Source organism: Lissotriton vulgaris, chromosome 5 (genome assembly GCF_964263255.1).
Source record: "Lissotriton vulgaris chromosome 5, aLisVul1.2, whole genome shotgun sequence".
NCBI classification, from domain to species: Eukaryota; Metazoa; Chordata; class Amphibia; order Caudata; family Salamandridae; genus Lissotriton; species Lissotriton vulgaris.
Window position 1 is genome coordinate 286559275 of NC_141693.1, and position 21096 is coordinate 286580370.

Here is a 21096-nt window from a genome sequence, read left to right on the forward strand (position 1 = left end):
GCTTACCATCAAAGATAAAGCCTAGATTTTTTGCCTTGTGCACAGGAGCCGGAAGGTCTCCCAGACAGGATGGCCACCATCTTTGTGACCAAAAAGAGGTATCTGAGCCCAACATGAGAACCTCCTTCTTTTCACCATTCAATTTCAGGCAGTTGGAGCACATTCATTGGTTTACCTGCGTCATACTATGATTAAAGGGTCAGCTGTCTCTTCTATGTTGCTAGAAACAGATAATACTAACTGAGTATCATCAGCTTAGGATACAACTGAGAAGCTAAACTGCCTGATGAGTTTGGCCAGTGGGGAAACATATAGATTAAACAGTGTGGGTCTTATGCTGATACTCAATATGACAAGGCTTTTGTTCCTGAACTATATATGTACATATTACTATAGGTGAATGAGAACATTTGGTGAAATGTTTCCACTTCAAGTATTTCGAATAAGATCCACTATTTGAAATGCCATTGACACCAGTGAAGGACATAAGGCTGTCAGCCATGCTGAATGACATTTGGTGGGGAAGCGGCAGCGCACCTCTTGGAGCTGCCTATGAAATCATGTTGAAAATGAATAATAGAATTCTGACGGGAAGCAGTCTGCCAAACGGTTTATTTCCCGAGCATATTTGGGACTGTAGTCACCTTAAGGTGCTCTAGAATATCAGGCTCTTCTTGTCCTGAATCTGGTATTGACATTCCTTTAACCTTTTCGTGGGTTTGCAACAAAGTGAGAGCATGAATATATTACAATGAGAATATGACTATGCATTGTGTGTTCTTTTAGAATCCTAATAGTCAGGCAATCAAATGCTACAATATTTATAAACTGTATCAAACAGGACTCGAGTCTCCCCTATCCTACTTTTTAAACATCCAATGTTATTTTGCTTTGTTCTTCTTTTTTTTTTTTTTAGTGTCATTTGATTCTATCTCATCCTTTAGTAAAGGTGCCTGCTTCATTTACTTACCATTTCTCAGATATCTTTATCATGCAGTGTTGCTCATTCCTGTGCTTTAAAGGTTTCACTGTTGTTTTTCAGATTTAGCTAATTATTTCATAATAATTGATGGTATTGCTGGTGTTTTTGGAAGTTTCCCTTTAAAAATTTTCTCACCTGGTTTCCATGTTCTGGTTGGCCTTTCTCGAGACTGGTGGAATGGATCATGTTTCCGTTTGGCCGCCAACTCACAGGCCATGTGAGAGAAAGCATAAAATAGCCGGTGGTACCTGACCATGGTGGTGCCACTGGTTTGTCAAAAATAGATGCGTTGGTATCTAGTCAGATGGCCAAGTGCGAGCTATTTGGCACACCTCTTTTCATTTAAAGCTTAATCTGTGGTTGGCAGTCCTTTAAGCGCCTGCCTCTATACACTAATCTATAGACAAATCTGCAGATCCGCTGCCTTTGTTTGGGGTATCTGAAACTGGGCTGACTTCAACACTCAAGCAACAGGATTATCATCATGGATGATTTCTGATTTCATCCTGGTGGATGTTACAGACAGTGACGTTCTCAATCGCATTCTTGAACTTATTTTGTTAAGCTGGGCTGAATGTATATATTTATTGCTTATTATTACTTAAAAACATTCAAATTGGAATTTACAAAATGACGCATAAAAACGTAGAAGAAGCATAATAAAACCTGGGTAACATATTAAACCGCTGACTTACTGAGTCGGCAAGCTGTTATTTGCATAACACATTTAACTACATGCTAGAATTAATTCTTTTAAAAATCATATTTAAACATTTGTTGGCTCACGCGAGCTCCGTTATGTTACTTGTATGGAGCCAACACTTTAATGCATCTTTCTAAGTTAAACGCAGGACAGCAACAAAGTAGGTGAAAGGTGGATAACTTCTTGTATTTTCAAAGTCTGCAATGCTGAATTTATTCCATCTACCCCATAACTCCTTAATCGGGAAAACCACAGATCACACCCTCAGTATGTCCTTCAAGCACATCTTGATGATTAACCCCCTCAAATAATATTGGGTGCTTCATGCTAATAGGACTGCGTGACTGGTTACTTCAAGGTTTTGTAGATCTACTAATTGAGAAATTGACATTTGCGCCTTTAGTGGGATAATAGAGGTCTGCATATGGTATTTCATTTTCACTAGCCTTTAACATTTAATCTTGAGGTGCCTTGGCCAGGTTCATGGTTCAAGTATTTAGTCTGTTGCTGTGGCATCTAAAAATGACTTGGAAAATATATTTTGAGGAATCTGGTTTTGCATGCACAGCAGGCTGATATGAAAAAACTAAAATAAAACAGGTTTACACAATAGGCCCTGGTTGAGCAAGCAGAATTCTAGGCATATCTGGAAACAACAAGTAAATTCTAGTAGTTGAAAAATTCTTCTATACGCAATCCGCTGTACTCCATGCAATATAGGTGTGAATTTTGACAGAAAAGCCTGCTGCCTTTCATGCAAGACCTAAAATTAGGACTGAAAGAGAGCCTGGAAGTAAAAGAGAAACTGGAATGAGCAACAGAGACCTGAAAAATCAACATGAAATAAAGCATTCTTTACATAAAAGGGCTTTTGTCCATTTCGGTTAGTCAGCCTGCTGAATGCCATTGAAATTGAAAAATTAGATCTTAAAGTTTTAAAAAAATGGTTTCATATGAAAAGGTTCAGTCAGGTTTAATCATTACCAAAATCACATATAAACCCCCATGATGTGCTTGAATCAAACTATGAAATCCTCATCTAGGATCCTGTTGATTTAAAATTGCCAGAGGCTGCTATTTCACCAGTTGTACATTGTATCTGTACATCTTTTATCAAAATCACAATTAGGATTCTAATCTATCCGGTGTTGGTCCTAAGCTCACTTCGTGCCTTACACCAGCTTTTGTAAAAACGAAATCTTGTATCGTTAAGACTAAGGAATGGAATCGGCATACTAATTATGCCATTCTAGGTAGGAATGACGATCAACAATGTTTTTAGCTGCATGTAATTTGTATATTTCAAAGATTAAGACCTTGTCTATTATCAAAAGAAGTGAGACCTTTAATTCTGGAAAATAATATTCAAAAGTCCTTCATTATCCTTCCATTCGTACTTACTTATGCCTACTAACCCTACAGAGTTGTGGGCTGTCAACCAGGACTCTCCAGTCATCTCTGTCATGGCTTTTCTTTTATTCGGACTCCAGGTGTAACCCATCTTCTTGCAGTCAGCTTCAAGGACTTGGCGCCAGGTGTTTCTAGGTCTTTCCCTTTTCCTTTAGGGTGCTAGGTCGGGGCTTGCCTGGTGGTGTTTGATGTTGGCTTGCCAAGGGGGCACCTATTCAGCCCCAGCGTTTTTTCATGATTTCGTCTTGGGCAGAGAGCTGGGAAGTCTGCTACCATTAGTTGTTGTTGCAGATGGAGGTTGGCAAGCAAATTTGGAGGATTTTCCTCCAACAGGTGTTGATGAAGGTTTGGACTTTGGTGGTGGGGGTCACTGTTTTCCTACAAATTTCTGCTCCATCCAGGACAGATTTTACGTTGGTGTTAAAAAGCCTAATCTTTGTTTGATGTGTTAGGTCCTTGGAGCTCCAGATCTTCGTTAGCTTAAATGAAGGCAGCCTTTGCTTTGCAGATTCTTGCCTTGACATCTGCATCTTTGCCAACTTGCCGGTCTGATAACACTGCCCAGGTAGGTGAAGGCCTCAACCTGTTCCTGTACATCACCTGCCACTGTGGTGACCATGCTGGCCTACAGGATCTTGGTTTTTCCCTTGTAGATGTTGAGACCAAGTTGTGCTAATGTGGCTGCCACTTTGTCGCTCTTCTCTTGCATCTGCATATTTGTATGGAAGAGTCTGGACAGGTCGTCGAGCTGCGTCCAAGGTGTCCACTCAATCCCATTTCTTCTCCCTGCTTTGGCTATCCACATAGTTCACTCTACAGCTGGGAGGAAGAGAAAAGGTGAGAGCAAACAACCCTGGCGGACATGGTTTATCTGATTCTCTGTAATGGTCTGGTGATGCCCATGCTGCCTTGTGTGCTCTTTTGTGTGGGAATACACTGCTGCCCATCACCAGACTGCTCAGGGTGCGGAGATCTGCGAACCTTTCACCTTTCTTGTTCATGTCGCCAAGGCCATGGTTGCCATGACTTTTTCGTACATCGTGTTGTCACCTCCAATATTGGCATTCAGGTCCCCGTTAGTATGGTGCGGTCTCTATCAAGGCAATTTCTCAAGGATGGACTGGAGTCTGTTATAAAACTGTTCTTTGTCCACTAAGATGTCCTTTGTAGGTGTAGGCGCATAGCAATGGATATCATTCATGTTAATTGTCTTTTTCATTGTGCAGAAGGTCGCTGTGATAATTCTGGGACTGGGGGCTTCTCATTCATACAGAGCTCTTTTGGCTGCTGGCGATATCAGTGCAACTCCATGAGAATTTGTGGGGTATTCTCTTCCTCATGTCCTGAATTCAGCAGCTTTACTCCTGGAACCTGTCTTTTCTGTCCAGGTTGTGTCCATCTGGCCTCCCTGATGCCAAGCAGGGCAGAGTTGTGGTTTTTCATCTTTGCTACCACTTGAGGTGTCTTGCCATCTCCTGCATGATCCTAACGTTCCATGTCCCGATGTTGTTGGTTTGAGCGAAAGCAGGGGGATCGGCTTTGTTGCTTCCCTAGATCTCTGACTTTCACCACAAAGTGGGCAAATCTCCATGAGGAAGATTCCTCTCTCCCCAAGACTGTGATGTCTTTTGGTTGATGATCCTGTAGCTAAGATTTTTTATATGGTAGGGTAGCTAGCCCAACACATAACACACCTCCTTTTGCAGCTTGGGACCAGCCACAGAGGGCTCTTACTACTTTGTGATTGTTTGATTGAGGAAATCTGAAGATCTGCGACTTTATTTACGTGTCTAAAGGGGGCATTAAGCAACCGTGTGCATAAACTTCTGCCACCATTTTTGGTCCACTCTCTCCCCCACCTCCCCCCCTCCCAGATCTTGGTCCAGGTGATTAATTTTAAAAAAATGTTATAACGGGAATGTCCTATACAAGTTTAACTGGAGTTTATTGCTTCCCTCAGTGCCCAACCATATGTGAAACTAGTATCCTGACTTTTCCTATGACCCAGTTATCACGCCAGCCTAGCATATATGCAGAAGCCTAGGCCAGTCCCTGGCAATGTGAGGACCAGAACCTGTTCTGTGACCTTGTAGGGACCCAATAAGCACACTCTTCTAGCAAGTATATTGTCCATCCCCATGGTGAGGCACGTAAAGCGGTGATGGCAGTAAAAGTTCTACTCAAGCGGCAGCTTCCTCAATGCGAACGGAAGGTTTCTCAAACCGAGTAGTAGTGACCATCCGTGACCACCCGCCTTAAGAAATCTCGCTCACTCGCCAACTTACCGTTGGCAAGCGCGAGCGGGGAAAAACTCAGCTCGGCAGAACAGTTTTTCAAAACTCTGCTGAGTGCTAAAAACTTCGCGAGCGGAGTTCACAGCCCAGCTCTACTTTATTCCAGGTCCAGAGGACCTGCAGAGGACTCGAAGACTGCTGTGTGGCTGGTTCCGGTGTCTGCATGACAGCCAGTCTCCCAGAGGTGACCACAAAGCATGCAACTATGAGAGAGTGAAGCCAAGAGCAATGTGTGTGTGGATGCCCCCGTCTCCCTGAGCACTTCTTTGTATGAACTATGTTAAGATTTCTAACAAGTGGCAAGCATCATGTGTTTGACAGCATGCCGTATTATTAAGAGACTGGTACTGATGCAGCTGCAAACTTCTGAGTTGTAGCACTTTGAGACTCAAGGTTTGCACATATCAATACTTTATGGTCGTAGGCAGAAAAGGAGGTTTATTCCAATTGTTCTGCCAGCATCTACAGAACTTAGCCCCCTCCCTAAGAATAGTGTCATTTAAAAAGGCAAAACAGGAACCCATATGCTGCAGCCACGCTAATAACCTGTGCTGTTTCGCCGATCCCACCATCCCCTTATGCCGGAAAGGAATAATTTCCTCTTAGTCCCATTGTAGCCTATAAACTCCATCCATCGGAGCTTCACTCTTGTGATAAACATTTGGGTCATAACTTGTTAACGTGCTCTTCCCAGATGATACTCGGTGATACGCCAGCAAATGACCATCTCTCGAAACTATATTTGAGCAGGCAAAACCATGGATTAAATGTATCTGTGGTTAATAGCAAAAAAGGTTTGCAAAGGCAGATCCGTACAGTGGTACACTATCAAGCTTAAGCAGTGCATTCTGTGTAGAACTCTGAGGAAAATCATTATCAATACCCCATTAATAAAATAAAGGAATGGGGTGAAATGAAACGGTCCTTGTTATATTAACCTACCTGCAATGGGGCAGTGGAATGCCTTAACAGAGTTATCATGGAAAGTGTTGACATTGCTATTAGTGCTGGAGTAGGTTGGGAAGTGCAACTCAACAAATTGATATGGACATATAGGATTACTCCATGCTTACAGGTTACAGTCCCTTTGAAGTGCTCAGAGGGAGGAAACAACGTACCAAGAACAGTGGTCGAAGTGGGGAATAAAATGTAGGGGAAATGTGGGTGGAGAAACAAGGGGCGGGAATAACCGAAGATTGGAACAGTGGACGGAGTCAGGGGTGTGGCTAGAAATCGCAAAACATACCAATTTTAATACGTTTAGCATTTCACTGACCAGTTTCAACTTATAACGTTATTTAATTCAAACAATGGATAAACATGTTTATTTAAGTTTTAATTCAGGAAAAAGCAAATACTCATAGGGAGTACAAGTTTATGTAAATCGTGCGAAATATAAGCAGGAACAATGGCATGGGCGCAAATTCAGGATGGTGAGTGTAAAAATTCAGGACAAGGGGTCAAAATACAGGACAAAAATTCAGGACAGGAGGTCAAAATTCAGGACAAAAATTCGGGGCAACAGGTATGCTTTGCAGACACGTCAGTGGATGTCATGCAATAGTATGTAAATAAATAGGCTTGGAACAGAAGTAGAGGTCACTTCTCCCACCCCGTCACCGCTCCTTCCCTGTCATTTCCCCTGTCCCGTCACCACTCCTGCCCGCTCACCGCTCCTACCCATTCACCACTCCTACCCATTCACCACTCCTGCTCATGCCTAATCACTACTCCCGCCCAGTCACTTCTCCTGCCTTGTCACTTCTCCTGCCTTGTCACTTCTCCTGCCTTGTCACTTCTCCTGCCTTGTCACTTCTCCTGCCTTGTCACTTCTCCTGCCTTGTCACTTCTCCTGCCTTGTCACTTCTCCTGCCTTGTAGCTTTTCCTGCCCCGTCACTTTTCCCGCCCCGTCACTTTTCCCGCCCCGTCACTTTTCCCGCCCCGTCACTTTTCCCGCCCCGTCATTTTTCCCGCCCTGTCACTTTTCCTGCCCCGTCACTTTTCCTGCCCCGTCACTTTTCCTGCCCCGTCACTTTTCCTTCCCCGTCACTTTTCCTTCCCCGTCACTTTTCCTGCCCCGTCACTTTTCCTGCCCCGTCACTTTTCCTGCCCCGTCACTTTTCCTGCCCCGTCACTTTTCCTGCCCCGTCACTTTTCCTGCCCCGTCACTTTTCCTGCCCCGTCACTTTTCCTGCCCCGTCACTTCTCCTGCCCCGTAACTTCTCCTGCCCCGTAACTTCTCCTGCCCCGTCACCTCTCCTGTCCCGTCACCTCTCCTGTCCTTTCACCACTCCTGCCCGGTTACCGTTCCTGCTCATGCCTAATCACCACTCCTGCCCTGTCACTTCTCCTGCCCCGTCACCTCTCTTGCCCCGTCACCTCTCTTGCCCCGTCGCCTCTCTTGCCCCGTCGCCTCTCTTGCCCCGTCGCCTCTCTTGCCCCGTCGCCTCTCTTGCCCCGTCGCCTCTCTTGCCCCGTCGCCTCTCTTGCCCCGTCGCCTCTCTTGCCCCGTCGCCTCTCTTGCCCCGTCGCCTCTCTTGCCCCGTCGCCTCTCTTGCCCCGTCGCCTCTCTTGCCCCGTCGCCTCTCTTGCCCCGTCTCCTCTCTTGCCCCGTCGCCTCTCTTGCCCCGTCGCCTCTCTTGCCCCGTCGCCTCTCTTGCCCCGTCGCCTCTCTTGCCCCGTCGCCTCTCTTGGCCCCGTCGCCTCTCTTGGCCCGTCGCCTCTCTTGGCCCGTCGCCTCTCTTGGCCCGTCGCCTCTCTTGGCCCGTCGCCTCTCTTGGCCCGTCGCCTCTCTTGGCCCGTCGCCTCTCTTGGCCCGTCGCCTCTCTTGGCCCGTCGCCTCTCTTGGCCCGTCGCCTCTCTTGGCCCGTCGCCTCTCCTGCCCCGTCGCCTCTCCTGCCCCGTCACCACTCCTGCCCCGTCACCACTCCTTTTCTGTTGCCTCTCTTGCCCTGTCACTGCTCCCATCCCGTCACTGCTCTTATCCCGTCACTGCTCTTATCCCGTCACTGCTCTTATCCCGTCACTGCTCTTATCCCGTCACTGCTCTTATCCCGTCACTGCTCTTATCCCGTCACTGCTCTTATCCCGTCACTGCTCTTATCCCGTCACTGCTCTTATCCCGTCACTGCTCTTATCCCGTCACTGCTCTTATCCCGTCACTGCTCTTATCCCGTCACCGCTCCTGCCCCGTCACCGCTCCTGCCCCGTCACCGCTCCTGCCCCGTCACCGCTCCTGCCCCGTCACCGCTCCTGCCCCTTCCACTGCTCCTGCCCCTTCCACTGCTCCTGCCCCTTCCACTGCTCCTGCCCCATCCTCTGCTCCTGCCCCATCCTCTGCTCCTGCCCCATCCTCTGCTCCTGCCCCTTCCACTGCTTTTGCCCCATCCTCTGCTTTTGCCCCATCCACTGCTCCTGCCCCGTTCACCGCTCCTGTCCTTTCACTGCTCCTGCCCCGTTCACCGCTCCTGTCCTTTCACCACTCCCGCCCGGTTACCGCTCCTGCTCATGCCTAATCACCACTCCTGCCCTGTCACTTCTCCTGCCCCAATCACCTCTCCTGCCCGGTCACCTCTCCTGCTGCGCCACCTCTCCTGCCCGGCCACCTCTCCTGCCCGGCCACCTCTCCTGCCCGGCCACCACTCCTGCCCGGCCACCACTCCTGCCCGGCCACCACTCCTGCCCGGCCACCACTCCTGCCCGGCCACCACTCCTGCCCGGCCACCACTCCTGCCCCGTCACCACTCCTGCCCCATCACCTCTCCTTTTCTGTTGCCTCTCTTGCCCTGTCACTGCTCCTGTCCCGTCACTGCTCCTGTCCCGTCACTGCTCCTGTCCCGTCACTGCTCCTGTCCCGTCACTGCTCCTGTCCCGTCACTGCTCCTGTCCCGTCACTGCTCCTGTCCCGTCACTGCTCCTGTCCCGTCGCTGCTCCTGTCCCGTCGCTGCTCCTGTCCCGTCGCTGCTCCTGTCCCGTCGCTGCTCCTGTCCCGTTACTGCTCCGTCGCTGCTCCTGTCCCGTCACTGCTCCTGTCCCGTCACTGCTCCTGTCCCGTCACTGCTCCTGTCCCGTCACTGCTCTTATCCCGTCACTGCTCTTATCCCGTCACTGCTCTTATCCCGTCACTGCTCTTATCCCGTCACTGCTCTTATCCCGTCACTGCTCTTATCCCGTCACTGCTCTTATCCCGTCACTGCTCTTATCCCGTCACTGCTCTTATCCCGTCACTGCTCTTATCCCGTCACTGCTCTTATCCCGTCACTGCTCTTATCCCGTCACTGCTCTTATCCCGTCACTGCTCTTATCCCGTCACTGCTCTTATCCCGTCACTGCTCTTATCCCGTCACTGCTCTTATCCCGTCACTGCTCTTATCCCGTCACTGCTCTTATCCCGTCACTGCTCTTATCCCGTCACTGCTCTTATCCCGTCACTGCTCTTATCCCGTCACTGCTCTTATCCCGTCACTGCTCTTATCCCGTCACTGCTCTTATCCCGTCACTGCTCTTATCCCGTCACTGCTCTTATCCCGTCACTGCTCTTATCCCGTCACTGCTCTTATCCCGTCACTGCTCTTATCCCGTCACTGCTCTTATCCCGTCACTGCTCTTATCCCGTCACTGCTCTTATCCCGTCACTGCTCTTATCCCGTCACTGCTCTTATCCCGTCACTGCTCTTATCCCGTCACTGCTCTTATCCCGTCACTGCTCTTATCCCGTCACTGCTCTTATCCCGTCACTGCTCTTATCCCGTCACTGCTCTTATCCCGTCACTGCTCTTATCCCGTCACTGCTCTTATCCCGTCACTGCTCTTATCCCGTCACTGCTCTTATCCCGTCACTGCTCTTATCCCGTCACTGCTCTTATCCGTCACCGCTCCTGCTCCGTCACCGCTCCTGCTCCGTCACCGCTCCTGCTCCGTCACCGCTCCTGCCCCGTCACTGCTCCTGCCCCGTCACTGCTCCTGTCCCGTCACTGCTCCTGTCCCGTCACTGCTCCTGTCCCGTCACTGCTCCTGTCCCGTCACTGCTCCTGTCCCGTCACTGCTCCTGCCTTGTCACCGCTCCTGCCTGTTCACTGCTCCTGTCCTTTCATTGCTCCCGCCCGGTTACCGCTCCTGCTCATGCCTAATCACCACTCCTGCCCGGTCACCGCTCCTGCCCGGTCACAGCTCCTGCCCGGTCACAGCTCCTGCCCGGTCACAGCTCCTGCCCGGTCACAGCTCCTGCCCGGTCACCACTCCTGGCCGGTCAGCACTCCTGTCCGTTCATTGCTCCTGCCGCTCACTGCTCCTGTCTGCCGATTGCTCCCTTTAGGATCTAAAATGATACTTATGAGGTGCAACTTCTGTCCAGGTGTCAACATTATAAAAATGACAAAATGGTGAAATAATGCTGCCACAACATCTGTAGCGCGTTAACCTCCATTGTTTGCCTTTTATTTCCACACAAATTAGTTAACTCAATAATAAGATGTAGGCTCATTTCCTATAAATCCATCTTCAGATGCATAATTTACAGATTTCAACAAGTGTTTCTAGGTCTATGGGATCAAAAAAATAACAGCTATGCGGTCCATTTGATGAGGTTGCAATGGCCACAAGTTCAGGTAGGTTTACTTCAGGCCTGTTGAGCATGCAGCAGGGCTATACGCGAATGCTTTGCTTTAAAGTAAGGTTTTCCTAATTGCTGCAAAAAAGACATACGGTGGATGTTAAAGTCCAATCCCCAGGCATATGGGATGGTGGTGTTATTTGTTGAGGTTGTGTGCTTCTAGTTTTTTTGTGTAACTGGAGGAAGGACAAACAGCATCAGAGAGCTAGTGAGATTTTCCATTTATTTATGGTAGATAAGTTTCATTCTCCAAGTTGCACAAGAGCAATAACTAGTGCCGAATTAAGCTCAGTAAAAAGACTTCAGAATTGTTAAGTCCAGCCCACAAAAATTATAATCTGAATACCACTGCAGACAACTACAACTATTCATATCTATTTCCAGGTTTGAGGCATGTGGGCTGCTGAATTCATATCTGTGCATAGATCGCCACCTAGTGTTGGGTCCAGATGATCGCACATTGTTGTCCTGGAAGAGTCTTCGAAGTATCACACGATAGGTGGCTCCTCCCCTGGACTACAGTGCTCATGGGCATCGACTCCATCCTCAGATTGTTTTTTCCCGCCATTGGGTTCGGATGTATATTGGATCCCTCTAGTCGGAATCGATAAAAAACTTTTCTTAAGACCAAAAGGTCTTTAGTACACGTCGGTATTGTCTTGCGTTCGGTGCCTAACTCTTCCAGCTCGGTTCCGAGCCGGATTCCATCACCCGCGTGCTTTCGATGCGGAGGGCCCAGTCGACGCCTCAGACCCTATCGACTGTTCATCATGGACCGAAGTCCGTTCAAAAGATGTCCCGTCTGCAACTCAAAGTATCCCCACATCGACGTCCACCCGGTGTGCAACAAGTGTCTGTCGCCGGACCATGATGAAGCCAGTTGCATGGCTTGTTCCCGCTTCAGGTCCAAGAAGACGCTTAAGCATCGACGCGCTGCGTGCCAGGAGGCCCAGCTCACTGCACCGGCGCCTGCGGGCATTTTCGATGCCGGGGATGTCGAGGAAGAAGTTACCGGGGACATCGGTGACAACCTGTCGAATTCCGCGTCGGACGTCGACTACGACTACGATGCGGACGCAGAAATGTTCGAAGCTGAAGAAGTCGTCGACGAGGTAGGGGACGACGACGGGGCCTTCGGGGCCATGGAGGATAGCTCTGACGAAGAGCTACCTCGCTCTGACACTGGGGTCGTACCGATTCATAAGGCTCAGGTCGAGGGATCGCCACTAGGCCTTACCCAAGATCTTACGATGGGTTCTACGGCCCCGCCTTCGGGCTCGGCCACGGACATTGCTATTGAGCCACACCCTGGAAAATCGAAACCGAAAGCTAAACCTACGGTCTCGACGCAAGAAACAGCGCAGGTGCCCGCCTCGAAACCGAAAGTGCGCATCACTTTGGTCGGATCCAAGGCCTCGGAGCCCTCGGCGCCGAAGAAGCAAAAGGGTGTTGTCGAGACGAAGGCTCAAGTCAAGGGCGTCGAGACGAAGTCTGCCGCCCCGAAGGCTAAAGTCAAGGTGGTCGAGCCGATTAAGTCGGCGCCGAAGTCGGTCGACACCAACAAAGGACTCGGTGACCCGAAGAAAGGACTCTGCGACCCGAAGTTTCTCGAGACTCCGCGTCAACAGGACAAGGCCAAAAGCGGCGCACCCCGAGAGTGCACTCCTAGTGGGGCCTCGAAGGATCCCGTCGACTAGGCGCGCCCGTCCGCCGCGTTCACCAAGAAGGTGACGGACTCCCTACAGCGCATCAGGGAGAAGGCCTCGGCGGTCGGACCAACAGATCCTCCACCTCCGAAGCCGGTCGAGAAACCTCACAAGGCGTCGACGCCCATTCACTTCACGTTGGCGCCGAAGGCTTTCACCCCTAAAGCGGTCACCAGCGTCCCCGAGAAGGTGTCCTAGGTGCCGAAGTCGTCGACGGTGGTGTCCACCTTGAAGCATCAACAATCTTCGGTTGACGAACAACATGAACATTTTATTGATGCCGAAACGGGCAGACTTTCCCTCCACAAGCGGAAAATTGCCCCGGAACAACCAATGGAGTCCTACAAGATTCCCCTAAAGAGAAAGAAGGACTCTGCTTCCACTCCTGTCCTGGTGGAACCAATTTCTCCACAGACTCGAGATGTATCGCCCACTTACTCTGATGTGGACGCTGGGGAGGGCGATGATTAGGATGTGTACAGCTATCCTGTCTATACAGACCCTGATGATACCAATGAACCCTGGGCTGCTGGTGCTGACCCAGGTGATCCTCATTCTGGACAAGACACTCAACTCTATTCTGTGAAGACGTCTCCTACAGAGGATTCTGCAGCATTCAATGCCCTCATTGAACGGGCGACTAAAAATCACAACGTCCAGTTCCATGCTGACCCTATTGACGTCGATTTCCTTTTTGATACTTTTTCAGTCTCAGAAAGGACTGTCAAAACTCTACCTATGTAAAAAGGTGTCTTAAAACATGCTGGAGAGATCTTTAAAGAGCCTACCAGAGCAAGGGTGATAAACCCTAGGATTGAGAAAAAGTATACGCCAGCGCCTACGGATCCTACCTACATTAAAGGACAGTTGCCTCTGGACTCTCTTGTCGTCTCGAATGCCCGGAAGAGGGCTAATTCTCAGACAACGGGTGATGCTCCTCCCCCAGACAAGGAATCTAAGGTCTTTGAGGCATCAGGGAAAAGGGTGGCAGCACAAGCTGCCTACATCTGGCGAATTTCCAAGCGCTTCTAGCGAGGTATATGACAGGGCACACTATGACACACTGGAGACCCTGTTGCAACACCTGCCAGATGAATACAAGGAGGCAGCTGAGATGCTTATTCAAGAGGGGAAGCTGATCTCTAATGCTTCAATTAAGTGCGCTCTGGACGCGGCTGACACCGCAGCCAGGGCTGTCAACACTAGTGTTATGCTGAGACGACATGCCTGGCTGAAAATCTCCGGATTTAAGCCGGATATACAGACCGCCATCCTTAATCAAACAGTGAATCCAGATCACCTGTTTGGCCCAGAGGTTGACACCACCTTAGAAAAGATTAAGAAGGACACGGAAACTGCTAAGTCCATGGGTGCCTTACAGTCCCAGCAGTTCAGGGGTGGGTCTTTTCGTCGCTCAAGCACTAGAGGCGTTTCCAGAGGCCAGCTCTCCCAAACAACGCAGTACTACAAAGGCGACACACAGTCCACATACACCAACAAAAGTCGAGGTGAGTATCGTGGAAACAGCGCCAAGGGCAGGGGTCGTGGAAACAACAACTCCAGATCCTCTGCCACCAGCAAACAGGGACGCCTTGTCACTGCCCCCCGACCACACACCACCGATCGGGGGGAGACTTCAGCAGTTCCTGCCGGTCTGGAGAACCATCACCATAGACAGGTGGGTCAGACAACTTATACAGTACGGTTATTGTCTGGAGTTAACATCCACTCCACCCAACATACCCCCAAGACACCGTCCTATGTCCGCCGAGCATTTGGACTTATTGCAGCAGGAGGTCCTCGTCATGCTGCAAAAAGGGGCAATAGAGCTCGTGCCTGTGCAGGAAAGAGGCATAGGGGTCTACTCCCTGTACTTCTTGATACCAAAAAAGGACGGGTCCCTCAGACCCATACTGGAGCTCAGACTCCTCAACCAGTACATCCTATCGCCTATCGGAGCACTTCCATATGCTGACCCTGCAGCAGGTGCTCCCGTTTCTCAGTCAGGGGGATTTTCTCGCAACTTTAGACCTGAAGGATGCGTATTTTCACATTCCGCTGCACCCGTCACACAGAAAATACCTCTGGTTCACCATCCAAAACCAGCACTACCAGTTCAAGGTTTTGCCTTTCGGAGTCACCACGGCACCCAGGGTGTTTACAAAGTGCCTGGCGACAGTGGCGGCGCACCTAAGGAGACAGAACATTCACGTCTACCCTTATCTGGACGACTGGCTCATCCAGGCGATGTCGGCCCAGCAGTGTGCCGCTCACGTGTCCCACACCATTCACCTCCTTCACGATCTGGGATTCTCACTGAATTACCCAAAGTCCCACCTCCAGCCCGCCCACATACGGCAGTATCTGGGTGCGACAATAAACACTCTGCCAGCCATAGCACAGCCAAATTCAGTGAGGGGCAGCAGCATTCAATCGCTGATACAGCGATTCAAACTCCAACACTCGCTTCCAGCAAGAGTGTTCATGCACTTGATAGGCATGATGGCCTCCTGCATCTCCATAGTCCCGCACGTGAGACTACATATGCGTCCGCTCCAGGAGTGCCTAGCACGTCAGTGGACTTAGGCTCACGGGCAGTTGAAAGACCTAGTGTTGGTGAGCGGTCGGGCATACAACTCTCTGCATTGGTGGAATCCACGAAACCTTTGCAAGGGATGACCGTTCCAAGAGCCTGTGCCACAGATCATCCTGACAACGGACGCTTCTCTCCCGGGATGGGGAGCTCATGTACTCCATTACACTGTGCAGGGACTATGGACGCGACAGCAACGGAAGATGCACATCAATGTTCTAGAACTGATGGCTATCTTCATGGCACTAAAGGCCTTCAAAGTACATCTGTGCAACAAGGTCGTGTTGATCCGGACGGACAACATGACAGCCATGTACTACATTCAGAAGCAGGGAGGAACACACTCTCCGCAGCTGTCTCATCTGGCTCAGAGCATGTGGAAGTGGGCCATTCAAAGGAACATATTCCTCATGGCAGAACACCTCCCGGGCAAGGTCATTCAGATGGCGGACCTGCTCAGCAGGTACAGCCACCAAATGCACGAGTGGGAGATACATCCATCAGTACTCCGCCCGTTCTTCCAAAAGTGGGGTCATTCAGAGATAGACCTGTTCGCCACAAGGGAGAACGCAAAATGCCAAAGCTTCGCCGCCAGGTTTCCACACCCACAGTCGCAGGGCAATGCGATATGGATGAACTGGTCAAGCAAATTTGCGTACGCTTTTCCCCCAGCACTTCTGATACCGCTGGTGGCACGCAAGCTCAGGCAGCACTCGATGACTCTCATCCTGGTTGCACCAACGTGGGCTCGCCAACCATGGTACACCACGTTTCTCGAACTGTCCGTGGTACCGCATCAGAGGCTACGCCTCACACCCAGCCTTCTGACGCAGAGCCATGGCGACATTCAGCATCCAGATCCGCAACAGCTCAACCTGGCGATCTGGCTCCTGAGGACTTAGAGTTTGGCTACCTAAACTTGCCTCCTGACTGTATGGACATCATCCGGGAGGCAAGGAAGCCCACCACAAGAGCATGCTATGCAGCTAAGTGGAAGCGGTTTGTCATTTATTGTGTAGACCACAACATTAACCCGCTAGATGCATCTATTCAGAACATCATTTGTTATCTTTTCCATCTGTACATATGTAATTTGGCCTATGCTTCCATTCGCATACATCTATCCGCAATGGCTGTTTATCTCCAAAACAGGCAGCACCTCTCACTTTTCAGGGTGCCTGCCATTAAAGCCTTTCTAGAAGGACTCAAGCGAGTAATTCCTCCGCAGACTCCGCCAGCTCCGGAGTGGAACCTCAATGTGGTCCTCACCAGGCTGATGGGTCCCCCCTTTGAACCACTGCATTCCTGCGAGATTCAATTCTTGACATGGAAAGTAGCTTTCCTTATAGCGATTACATCGCTGCAACGAGTTAGTGAGCTCCAGGCACTAACTATACAAGAGCCATTTATTTAAATTCATTCTAACAGGGTGGTGCTTCCCACTAACCCTAAATTCCTTCCAAAAGTAGTGTCTCAATTCCATATTAACCAAACTATTGAATTACCTGTGTTCTTCCAAAATCCTGAGTCATTGGCGGAGAGAATGCTCCACACCCTTGACGTCAAAAGGGCCCTGATGTATTACATTGATAGGACAAAGGATTTTTGGAAAACTAAACAACTCTTTGTTGCCTTTGCGCCACAACACAAAGGTAACTCCATGTCCAAAGCTGGTATAGCTAGGTGGATCGTTAAATGTATTCAGATCTGCTATCTTAAAGCCAAGCGTACTCTCACCATTCCACCAAGGGCCCACTCCACCAGAAAGTTGGGGGCCTCCATGGCTTTCCTTGGAAATATTCCTTTGGAAGACATATGTAGAGCAGCCACATGGTCTACCACACACACATTTACAAAGCATTATTGTGTTGATGTGCACTCCAAACAGCAGGCAACTGTAGGGCAGGCTGTTCTAAAAACACTTTTCCAAACTGCTGCAGCTGGCACGGGCAGCCGCCGTTAATGGAGGGACTGCTATGTATTCTATGCACAGATATGAATTCAGCAGCTCACATGCCTCGAACCGAATATGATTCTTACCAGTATGCATCTGTTCTTGGCATGTAGGGCTGCTGACATTCATATCGCCCGCCCTTCTCCCCGGCGCCTGAAGCAGCTGCAGAATTCACATATACTTCTAGCATGGTCATCATTCACTTAGTTTCACTCCATCTTGGCCACAATGGCTAAAAACAATCTGAGGATGGAGTCGAAGCCCATGCGCACTGTAGTCCAAGGGAGGAGCCACCTATCTCGTGATACTTCGAAGACTCTTCCAGGACAACAATGTGTGATCATCCGGACCCAACACTAGGCGGCGATCTATGCACAGATATGAATGTCAGCAGCCCTACATGCCAAGAACAGATGCATACTGGTAAGTAGCATATTCGTTATCTTCCTTTTTTTTTTTAAATAACCTACTCACCTCCCAGCACAATGCTGCTTAGGCCTCTATTACGAACAGGTCAGTGTTTTGCGACACCTGTGTAAACACATTTGAGAAGGTTGGAAGTTATGAGCTGGGTGGCATTTACTACATCTGTTACTTAGAGGGTGCAATGAACTCACCATTCCTTAAATGTCGGTAGGGCAAACCTACCGAAACTGAACATAGGAAAATTAAGTTATATAAATTAACATGCAGGTTTGGTGCGGTTTAAGCACCAAATCTAAATGTTACTCCCCAAAAACTTACCAAAAGGTGCTATTTATCACACCTGACAAATAAGTGCGCCGGATGTCAATACAGATGACACAGTGGTAAAGAGGAAATGTACATATATGGAGCTCACGCAACCCGTATATATAAACATTTCACAAATTGTGAGTAAGGACCACAGATGAGTGGCAAAAGTTCTTGTCTATGTAAAAGTTATATTTAAAATGATTAGGTCTATTTGTGCATCAATGCAAAAGGTGCCCAACAATGTTCCCAAGGCCAGTTTTACAACAAACACTGGCAAGTATTCACAAGCAAGAAATCGAGCACATCTTCCAGTATTTGTTGCTGCTGTTTTTTCAGCACAAAGACATTTTAACAAAAAATGTTTATTGTATGTGAACATACAGAATCACACCACTTGTGGATAACTTTCACGCATAAATTGAGCAATACCGATGTGGCATAATGGTCAGACCGACTGACTTTGGATCAGGGGGGACCAAGCTTGAATCCTGGTATTGGCTTAACACCTACATTTGTTTCTGGGCAAATCAGCATGATATGCTAAAGGCAGAAGGCGGCGCATTGTCATTCCAAAGGGGATAATCAGCCTCAATCGGAATGACAATGGGCCTGCTGCAGCCTCTGGAGTTCAACAGAGAAGTGCGAGCAGCCCCTTGAAGCAGAAAGAATAAGTTGTCCTTTTTAAATTGGACTATTCTTGCCGTCCCGGGATGCTTTTTGAAAGAAAGAAGTAGGGGATCGGACTGAAATAATTTTTAAAAGTAGGGGCACGCCGTGCACTTCCGATCCTGCCCACTTCTACCACTGACCAAGAATAATATTGCTTGGCTGGGAGTGACCGGAAGAAATGGTCATGAGAGGTAGTGAGGAAAAATATCTTGAGAGCACAGAATGGCAGACATGGCGTGAAGAGTGATGCCCTGGAGGGGAGGGGGAGTGGTTTGGATTGGGTTCATGTCAAGAATTGTGTAGGGGTTGAGAAGTGTTTTGGGTAAGCACAGGGAACCACTTCTTGTTAGACTTTTCTCCAGTGCATCTGTATTGAGAAATAAAAAGGTGTGGCATTTTAATAAATTAACAAAGCATAAACAAATTATTTTGTGGAAAAAGGAGAATGGTGCTGTCTCAGTAGAATCATTGCTGTGGGTGATAAATGTGGTGACAAAGTGGCTGTGAACCGTGAAGAAGATGGCTGTGAACAAATGAATGCATCAGGAGTAACTGCCGACTTTAAAGCTAAAACGGATCATATTAAATTGGAAGGAGTTCCAGGAGGTAATGAAGGGTACCATGGTGCAGGAAGTGAAGAGTGTTGTGGTAGCCCTCCATGACTTACAAGGATGTGGTAGGATTGTGGTGCAACCAGGGAAGTTCAAAGATTTCATTGTAGGATAAGGTGTTATGCGAAATGCAAACATGATATTTATAGTAGTGCTTGTATGTAATTTATACAGTGTCTTTACATTTAATATTTCATTTTAGATTCCTTATTAGGAAAGTGTTTTTGTATTTTTATTTTTTTTACTGAACATAGATAATAATAAACGGTTTTAAGAGGTGAGAAGTGTGGTCAAGTCTATTGTCTCGTGCAGAATCCTGCACGAGATAGTAGGTGATGAATGTGGGGTGGTTTTGGAACTGGAGACATTTTTGAAGGAAATTCAGTTGAGAGCAGCCTAAGTGAGAGGATGTATGTCTTGCTGGCTGTTACTAATAAACATTTTGTCGCTTAAACTGAGGGATTGCCTCCTTTATAGTAATTTCTAGGTGCTCCGGTTATTCCAGCAAGATGGAGGCCTAAGAAGAGCAAAGAGTAACGTGCATGAAGAAAAAAACAGCAGGCACCATAAACAATCAAAACACGACAAACATTTGAAAGAAAACATAAATAATGTAAAGTGGGCAAAACCTATGGCTAGGCACTAGGAGACCGATGACAGAATAATGGAAAACCAACTGTTGTGGAGAAACCTGGTTAGACATTGGATGGAAACCACACACAATGTAGTCAGACAGCATGATATAATGACCATATGAAGTAAAGTAACATGACCCTCAGTTGGAAAGTATTAAAAAAAAACTAAAGTGCAAGAATAGCGTGCCCACCACGGGATAGCAATATGACCAGCCACTGAGCAGGGAATGGAGACAATGCCGCATGGACAATGACACTGTAGTCCCACAAAAGTAAGACCATGCATTTAAATGCAATCTGCCTCACATTTTTAAAAGTTAGAGCAATTGGCATCGTAAATGACTTTACTTTTTTTTGATCTGCTGAACTTGGCAACCCAGATCTTGTACTAGTAGGACTGAATAGCCACTTCAAACAAACAAGAGAACATGTAAGTAAGTTACTTAAGCATGATGAGACAAACTAGCTAAGCCACAACAGCTCATAAACAGCCACATTACTTCTCCGATGACTGGTGTGTGGGTCACATATTGTACTGTGCGCACACACTGCGTCACGTGCAACCAAAATAAACAGACAAAACGGAGTGGATAGGGCCACCCACAAATAACTGTTTCAAATACAACTGAAATGATCCTCAACCTAGCAGGAGTAGGTAGGGCATGTACAACCGACAATCACCTTGCTCGCCTTCGCATTTTATTTATCTTGTTATTATAAACACGAATTTTACAGTACTAAAAGCACCATTAACAAAACTTTAAAGATACAATACTCAAGCTGTAAGCTAAATGAGATGCTAAAGTGTGGGTTAAATGTGGCAACTATTGTCTAACTATTTATTCCTATCTGAAATGGGGGAATAGAGCTAGAGTTTCAGCCCTGCGCGTCCTATTACCCAGCAGATGGCACTGGAGACTTGTTCGTTGTTATTGTTATTGTTAACTACAGCTTGTATAGCGCCAAATCACCGACCGGTCTCTAGGCGCTATTTGACAAAACAACAATAGTGAAATCTAAGGAAAGATGTACAGAACTGAGGTGTTAGGCAGTGTTTAAGACTTCCCTAAACAGGAGTGTTTTCAAAGACTTCCTGGAATGCAATAGATTAGCTTCCTTACGGAGAGACTCTGGGAGTTTATTCCAGATCTGTGGAATCACCACTGAAAAAGATCTGCCACCCTTCGTTGC

General features: G+C 48.2%; 1 protein-coding gene across 1 annotated transcript in view; it reads left to right on the top strand.

Moving 5' to 3' along the window:
• Positions 1–21096, top strand: part of RAB23 (RAB23, member RAS oncogene family) — a 213640-nt gene that overhangs the window by 85786 nt on the left and 106758 nt on the right. The window lies entirely within an intron of this gene.